Source organism: Colobus angolensis, unplaced genomic scaffold, assembly GCF_000951035.1.
Source record: "Colobus angolensis palliatus isolate OR3802 unplaced genomic scaffold, Cang.pa_1.0 Scaffold412, whole genome shotgun sequence".
Taxonomy (NCBI): Eukaryota; Metazoa; Chordata; class Mammalia; order Primates; family Cercopithecidae; genus Colobus; species Colobus angolensis.
The window spans coordinates 880,007-889,454 of record NW_012117511.1 but is presented as its reverse complement, the minus strand read 5'-3'; positions in this window follow the sequence as shown (position 1 = coordinate 889,454).

The window sequence follows — 9,448 nt, the reverse complement described above, 5'->3', positions numbered from 1 at the left end:
TATTATTTCTGTGGAGATATTTTATGTGAGCAATACACAGACAGGTCATCACGGACATCTCTACTTAAAGAAAGCCTCTGCATGTTATATCTATATATTCCTAGGATATCTAGAAGGTGGTCTCCAGTAAGAGTTTTAAGAAAAAAAATACACAACTCTAATTAAAAAAACAACAACAAGGAGATCTAGGGAAGTTGTTTAAAATAAAGGAGAATTTGAAATGTTACCAGTAAACATTCACTAATGAATTATTCATAGAGACAGCTGCTCTAAGGACAAAGGTCCGTTTAAAGTTAAAGGATAGTGTTAATGCACACAGTTCAATGGAACTTGTGAATGCAGAATATCTGTATTAAAAATTGGTTAGTGGACAGAAAACTACCAGAATGTCTAGTCTGTAATGTGAATGAGTAAAAATGCCTTCTACTTAACTTGCCTCAAAGTTTTAATTTTTTATGTATTTATTTTGCTTTGAGATGGAGTCTCACTCTGTTGCCCTGTCTGGAGTGCAGTTGAAAAGACTAAAAGGCAGAAATGAAATCCACAGGCAGACAGCCCGGGCGGTACCCTGGGCCTGGTTAAAGATCAACCCCTGACCTAACCGGTTATGTTATCTATAGATTCCAGATGTTGTATGGACAAGTGTTGTGAAAGTCCCTGTCCTGTTCTGTTCTGTTCTGATTATCGGTGCTTGCAGCTCCCAGTCACGTAGCCCCTGCTTGCTCAATCGAATGTTCAAACTTCGGTGCTTGCAGCCCCCAGTCATGTACCCCTGCTTGCTCAATTGAATGTTCAAACTTCGGTGCTTGCAGCCCCCAGTCACGTACCCCTTGCTTGCTCAATCGAATGTTCAAACTTCAAAATGTCAACCAATCCCAATCTTGTAACTGCAAAAATGCCCTAATCTTGTGTAACTTGTTTGTGCCTCACTATAAGAGAGACACTGAAACTGTGCTCGAGGCCTCTCTCTTGCCCTCCTGACTATGCCTGTACGGAGAGAGGTCCGGGTTCGAACCTGCAATAAAGTGATCCCGGCCGCTTGGCTTTGACTTCGGTCTCTGGTGGTCATCTTTGGGGGATCTCTGAACTCAGGGCACAACATTTGGGGGCTCGTCCAGGATTCCCCCTGAGCCCACCAGACTCCAGGTCAACAGGTCATCACTAATCAGTAAGTAAGCCGGCCTTGTCTCTGTTCGTCTTTGTCTCTCTGAGGAATCCTGCGGGATCTGTACTGAGGTTGGCATAGTCTTGGCGGACGCGCTATAAGACAGCCACCAGGGACCGGTAGGAGACGTCCTCCGGTGCCCATCTGGGGCCTCTGTATTCTGTTGGCCCATCTGACTCTGATCGGGAACTAAACCTGAAACGCGCTTGCGGAACTGTTGCCTGTTGTTGCTGTTGTAGACTGTTACTTGTTTAGAACTCACTTTCACTTTTCAGGAGCCACTGGATGAGACAAAAGTTACTTCAAATCCTGTTACTGATATTTCTCTGTGTCCCTTTCTCTACCTCCAGGGGTTCCTGAAATGGGCGGCGCCCAGAGTACGCCACTCTCTCTCCTTGTAAATAACTTTAAAGGTGTCAAAGCTAGGGGCTATGACCTTAGTATAGAGCTAAAGAAAGGAAAATTCATAACCTTCTGCCACTCAGAGTGGCCCACTTTCGGCGTAGGGTGGCCTCCCGAGGGAACATTTTGCCTCCCTATTATCACTAAGTAAAAACTAAAATTTTCCTACCAGGATGTTCGGGGCATCCTGATCAGATCCCCTACATCTTGGTATGGCAAGACCTTGTGGAAAACCCACCACCCTGGCTGACTCCTTTCATACTGGCCCCGGAGCCATGTAAAACACTGGTCGCATGACCAGTGGAAAACTCTCACAAGCCAAGAACACCATCCGCACCCCTCCACCCTGTGTTGTCTGACAGTCAGGACCCTCTAACCTTAGAACCCCCACCCTATCTCCCTCATCCCAGTCCTCAACCTCAGGCCCCACCAGCAGCCCTCCCCGGGGGACACGAGGAACGGGAGGCAGCAGCCGCACCAGTGGCAATCGAGAATGAAAGTAATTCTGGGGGGCCAGCGGGATGAACGCGTGGATGCGCCCAAAGTGAGATGATCTCGCGGCCCCCCAATTCCACTGTGGCACTCCCCCTGAGGGAAATAGGACCCCCTGATGATACGGGCAACCCTAGGCTCCAGTATTGGCCATTTTCCACCAGCGATTTATACAACTGGAAAACCCAGAATGCCCGGTTCTCAGATAACCCCAAAGACCTAACGGCCCTTCTAGACAGTGTTATGTTCACCCACCAAGCCACCTGGGATGACTGTCAGCAGCTCCTCCGGATTCTGTTCATGACGGAGGAGTGAGAAAGAATACAGGTTGAGGCCAGAAAACTGGTTCCTGGAGATGACGGCCAGCCGACCGCCAATCCTGACCTCATCAATGCAGCTTTCCCTCTGACCAGACCTAGATGGGATTGCAACACGGCAGAAGGTAGGGGAAGGCTACTCGTTTATCACCAGACTCTAATGGCAGGTCTCCGGGCTGCCGCTCGCAAGCCCACTAATTTGGCCAAGGTATACTCTGTATTGCAGGGAAAAACAGAAAGCCCAGCTGTCTATTTAGAAAGGTTAATGGAAGTCTTTAGGCAGTTTACCCCTATGGACCCAGAAGCTCCTGAAAACCAGGTGGCTGTCGTTATGTCCTTTGTAAATCAGGCCGCCCCAGACATTAAGAAAAAACTCCAAAAATTAGAAGATTTAGAAGGGAAACAAGTCCAAGACCTTCTTCAGATAGCACAGAAAGTTTATAATAACAGAGATGCTCTGGAGGAGAGGCAAATTAAGGCCACCGAGAAAATGACCAAAGTCCTGGCTGTAGTTGTTCAAAAAGAGCAGTTACAATCAGGAGAAACCCAGTCCAAGTGCGCCCCTAGACGCGACCTGGGAAAAGATCAATGCGCGTACTGCAAAGAGACAGGCCACTGGATAAAAGATTGCCCCAAAAAGAAACAGCGCCAGTCAGGACAAGGGCAGTGGCAGCCTAAACCCACACCTATACTTGTGACCCAAGATATGGATTGGGGGGACGGGGTTCGGACCCCCTCCCCGAACCTAGGGTAACTCTGCAAGTGGAGGGGTCCCCGGTTCAGTTCCTAGTCGATACCGGGGCGCAACATTCAGTCTTGGTCAAGCCTTATGGAAAATTGTCTGACACTTCATCTTGGGTACAAGGAGCCACAGGAATTAAAAAATATCCTTGTACAACTCAGAGGACCGTAGACTTGGGAACAGGAAAGGTGTCCCACTCCTTCCTAGTTATTCCCGAGAGCCCTTGCCCCTTGTTGGGGAGAGATCTGTTAACAAAAATGGGGGCCCAAAATTCACTTCCAATCAGGGGGTCCCAAAGTGACTGACTCTCAAAACAAGCCAATATCCATCCTCACTATCACCTTGGAGGATGAATATAGACTCCATCAGGAGCAAGTGCCTCCTGATCAAGATATCAACTCCTGGCTCCAGCGTTTCCCGGAAGCATGGGCAGAAACCGGGGGCTTAGGGTTGGCAAAACACCGCCCCGCCATATTTGTTGAAGTTAAGCCTGGGACAGACATGGTTCGGGTTTGGCAGTACCCAATGCCCCTAGAGGCCAAAGAGGGGATTACGCCTCACATCCACCGGCTTCTAGACCAAGGAGTTCTACGCGCCTGCCACTCGCCGTGGAACGCTCCGTTGTTACCTGTCCGTAAACCTAATAGTAAAGACTATAGGCCGATGCAAGATTTAAGAGAAGTCAACAAAAGAGTCATGGACATACACCCCACCGTACCCAACCCATATACCCTCTTAAGTACTTTGAACCCTGAAAAACAGTGGTATACTGTCCTTGATTTAAAAGATGCTTTTTTCAGCCTACCCTTGGCTCCCAAAAGTCAAGAGCTTTTTGCATTTGAATGGACAGACCCCGAGAAGGGTATAAACGGCCAGCTAACATGGACCAGATTGCCACAGGATTCAAGAACTCGCCAACCCTGTTTGACGAAGCCCTCCACGAAGATCTGGGTGAGTACCGACGGCAACACCCTGAAATAACTCTTTTGCAGTATGTTGATGATCTTTTAGTAGCAGCCAAATCCCCGGAAGCCTGTGTTCAAGGAACCGAAGACCTCCTAAAGACTTTGGGGAAGCTAGGCTACCAGGCCTCAGCAAAAAAAGGCTCAAATCTGCAAATCAGAGGTAACCTATCTGGGATACCTGTTAAAAGGGGGGCAACGTTGGTTAACCACTGCCCGGAAAGAGACAGTCCTAAGTATCCCTAGACCCCAATCAACGCGACAAGTAAGAGAATTCCTGGGGTTGGTGGGGTTCTGTAGGTTATGGATACCCGGGTTTGCAGAGTTAGCCAAGCCCCTATACCAGGCAACAAAGGAACAGCAGCCCTTCAATTGGACAGAAGAGGCTGAGTTGGCTTTCCAACAGATCAAAACCGCTCTGTTGTCAGCCCCCGTGCTGGGACTCCCTGATGTCTCCAAGCCCTTCCACTTATACGTGGACGAAAGCAGGGGCATTGCCAAAGAGGTATTAACTCAGTATTTAGGCCCCTGGCGGAGGCCAGTTGCCTATCTGTCAAAAAAATTGGACCCAGTAGCCGCAGGATGGCCTCTCTGCCTCCGAATAATCGCAGCAACCTCTTTGATGGTGCAAGATGCTGATAAACTGATCATGGGCCAGGAACTACGGGTCACTACTCCACATGCCATCGAAGGCATTCTCAGACAGCCGCCTGATCAATGGATTAGCAATGCCCGGCTCACCCACTACCAGGGGCTACTGCTAAACCCCCTCAGGATAACCTTCCTGCCCCCAACGACCCTGAACCCTGCGTCACTACTGCCAAATCCGGACTTAGAAACCCCATTCCATGACTGCTCCAAGATATTGGCCCAGGTGCACGGAGTCAGGGAAGACCTGCAGGACCGTCCACTGCCCAACGCCGACCTCATCTGGTTCACCGATGGGAGCAGTTTCGTCTACCAAGGACAAAGGTACGCAGGGGCGGTGGTAACTTCAGAAACCAAAATAGTTTGGGCAGAGCCTTTGCCCCCGGGGACATCAGCTCAAAAAGCTGAATTAGTGGCTTTAACCCAAGCCCTAAAAATGGGAAGAGACCACAAACTGACAATATATACTGACAGTCGGTATGCTTTTGCTACCGCCCACATACACGGGGCAATATACAGAGAAAGGGGGCTCCTCACGGCAGAAGGGAAAGATATCAAAAATAAAGAAGAAATCCTAGCCTTACTAGCAGCCCTTTGGGGACCTAAAAAGCTGGCCATAGTCCACTGCCCCGGACACCAAAAGGCTACCGACTCAGTCTCCCGAGGAAATAACTTAGCCGATCAGACTGCTAAAAATGTGGCTAAAACTCTTACACAACTACTAACTCTACAACTACCTGACCCGGGGCCCAAAGAGTTACCCCCAAATCCAGAATACTCAGAGAGTGACCTTCAGTGGATAGACAAACTTCCCGTGGCCCAAATCCTTAATAATTGGTGGAAAGACTCTGAAAATAACATCATACTCCCAGAAAAATTAGGACAACGATTGTTAGAACAAATCCATCGGAGCACCCATTTAGGCTCGCGGTGAATACTGGACTTAATAAGACGCTCTAAACTAAAAATTAAAGACGCCTCCAGAAAGGCTAATCAAGTAGTCAAAAACTGTGCAGTTTGCCAACTCAATAATGCAGGTAACCAACCCCAAATCAGTGGAAAAAGGCAGAGAGGAGACAGACCCGGGGCCTATTGGGAAGTTGACTTCACAGAAATAAAACCAGGAAAATATGGATATAAATACTTGCTAGTCTTTGTAGATACCTTTTCAGGATGGATGGAAGCTTTCCCCACAAAGAGAGAGACTGCTCAGGTCGTGGCGAAAAAAATCCTAGAAGAAATCTTGCCCAGGTATGGATTCCCAGTTATGATAGGATCAGACAATGGGCCTTCCTTCGTCGCTAAGGTAAGTCAGGGACTGGCTTCCATTCTTGGGGCTTATTGGAAATTACATTGTGCATACCACCCCCAGAGCTCAGGGCAGGTAGAAAGAATAAATAGAACTTTAAAAGAGACCCTAACTAAATTGACCATGGAGACTGGCACTAACTGGGTACTCCTTCTCCCCTACTCTCTATTCAGGGTGCATAACTCCCCTTACAAATTAGGATTTACCCCTTATGAAATTATGTATGGCCGGCCTCCCCCTATCATCCCTGACCTGAAAGACAATCTCATTAAAACCGAAGCCGATGATAGTCTTAAACTCTTATTCTCCCTACAAACTCTACAGAAAGTTCATGAGGAGGTCTGGCCTAACCTAAGAGAGTTGTACAAAACAGGACCTCCACCCGAACCACATCAGTTCCAGCCAGGAGATTGGGTTCTCATCAAACGCCCTCGGCAAGAGACCTTAGAGCCGAGGTGGAAAGGACCGTTCCAGATAATCTTGACAACACCAACCGCACTCAAGGTGGAAGGAATCGCCGCCTGGATCCATTACACACATGCCAAACCAGTGGATCCAGTCTTGGACCTCGTTGGACCGCCAGCGGCTTGGACGATCAACCGGACTAAAGACAATCCTTTAAAACTCACCTTGCGCCGTCAACAACCTAAACTGTAAATATGATATCCCTTTCCCTCACAACGCTTTTGCTTGTACAGGCCTTTTTCTGGGAGACCCAATCACAGGGGGCCTCATCCTCGTTTGCTTGGCGTTTTTACTTAACTGAGAATTGGACTGACCATGCCCAGACACAAAAAGAAAGCCAGGTCTTGTCAACGGCTGACTGCCACCCTGCAGGGTGTCAAACGGCCATCTATCTAAATTTCTCTGATTTTGCCGCACAACCGGGAAAGGTCACCCCCGCTATCTGTTTTCTCTTTGACCAACAAATCACCTATTGTAAAGATTCTTGGGTCGAACAGAATGTCGGTTGTCCTTATGGGTCCTGTAAAATCCACACTGCCAAAACTCTCACAGCTTCCAAGGCCCTCTCCGGACAACGCTATAATTCTCATAATTTTTTCAAAACCAACTTAGGATATACATGGGTTGTCTGGGATCTGTGGGACTCCCGCTGGACCATCCAACAGAAAGGGGCCATGTACATGACCCCAAAAACAACGTGGCCCAGCAGCCGCCTTTACCTTTGGCACTCTCTTGTTCAGATCCAAACCACCCTCCACGCTACAATCCAGAAACAGGAAAAAGAACTAAACATACAACTCTCAGCCTTAACTTCCCCCCGCCCCTTCTCTTGGTTATCTCTACTTAGAGAGGGATTACTGCTTGCAAACGCCACCGATCTAGGCAATCTCTCCACGTGCTTCTTCTGTGCTGCCCTAGGGCGACCACCCCTGACAGCCGTCCCACTCACGGGCCCCTTCAATAATTCTCTTACACACAGCTCAGGATCCTTCCTCCTCTCTGGTGTCCCCCTATTCTTGAGCCCCGGGCAAACACAGGTCTCATTCTGCTACTCAAATGCTAGCACCTCCCTCTGCAATACGACCTCTTCTCCTAACACAACCCTGTTCGCCCCTCATGGTTCTTTCTTCTGGTGCAATGGAACCCTACATAAAAATCTTTCCACCCAGGCCACTAAGACCCTCTTATGCCTCCCTGTCACACTGGTACCCCAATTAACCTTACGAACCCCTGCAGAATATCTGGGATGGGACAACATATGGGACAGCATACCATCCCCCAGAACAAAATGGGCTGTATTTCTTCCCCTGGTGGCTGGCGTCTCACTCACCACATCCGTAGTTGCAGCAGGACTGGCAGGAGGGGCCCTAGGCCATACTCTACTCACAACCACTAAACTCTCCCAACAATTCTCCATAGCTATGGAAGCCTCTGCTGAATCCCTAGCCTCCTTACAAAGACAACTAACTTCCCTTGCCCAGGTTACCTTACAAAACCGACACGTCCTAGACCTACTAACAGCTGAAAAAGGGGGAACTTGTCTCTTTCTCAAAGAAGAATGTTGTTTTTACATAAATGAATCAGGGTTAGTAGAGACACGGGTCCAACAGCTACATAAACTCAGCATAGAATTACAACAACAAAAATTTACCTCTGCAGCTGATAGTTGGTGGGCATCCTCCATGTACTCCCTCCTAATGCCCCTCATGGGGCCACTACTTAGCCTACTCCTCCTCCTTACCATAGGGCCCTGCATAATATCCAAAATTATAAACTTTATTAAAGATAGAATCAACACAGTCCAACTAATGGTCCTTAGAGCCCAATACCAGCCTGTCATGACAACAGAATCAGTATAAGACCCAAGATTGGCTCTTAGAGGTACCAGAGACAGGGAGGAATGAAAAGACTAAAAGGCAGAAATGAAATCCACAGGCAGACAGCCCGGGTGGTGCCCTGGGCCTGGTTAAAGATCGACCCCTGACCTAACTGGTTATGTTATCTATAGATTCCAGATGTTGTATGGACAAGCGTTGTGAAAGTCGCTGTCCTGTTCTGTTCTGTTCTGATTATCGGTGCTTGCAGCTCCCAATCACGTAGCCCCTGCTTGCTCAATCGAATGTTCAAACTTCGGTGCTTGCAGCCCCCAGTCACGTACCCCCTGCTTGCTCAATCGAATGTTCAAACTTCAAAATGTCAACCAATCCCAATCTTGTAACTGCAAAAATGCCCTAATCTTGTGTAACTTGTTTGTGCCTTACTATAAGAGAGACACTGAAACTGTGCTCGAGGCCTCTCTCTTGCCCTCCTGACTACACTTGTACGGAGAGAGGTCCAGGTTCGAACCTGCAATAAAGTGATCCCGGCCGCTTGGCTTTGACTTCGGTCTCTGGTGGTCATCTTTGGGGGATCTCTGAACTCAGGGCACAACACAGTGATGCAATCTCAGCTCACTGCAACCTCTGCCTCCCAGGCTCAAGCAATTCTCCTGCCTCAGCCTCCCTAGTAGCTGGGATTGCAAGTGCCTGCCACCACACCCACCGAATTTTTGTATTTTTAGTAGAGATTGGGTTTCACCATGTTGGCCAGACTGGTCTCAAACTCCTGACCTCAGATGATTTGCCCACCCTGGTCTCCCAAAGTGCTGGGATTACAGCATGAGCCACTGTGCCCGGCCACCTCAAAGTTTTTAGCTCATCTTCTTCCAGAACATAGTTTCTAACTTCAGATACTATCAACCGTGCTCAGAGATACAGTACTGGTTGGGCTGGGTGTTGTAACTGTACCCATGTATAACCTTCCACTCAAAGGAAGAATATACAATTGTACTCAGTTTTTTCAAATGCATCTAAAACCCTTCACTGATTCTTAGCATAAAAAATGCCGCTTTAAGACTAGGCTGTTTAAGGGATGGTGGACTCTGAGGAGGTGGCATGTTACATATGA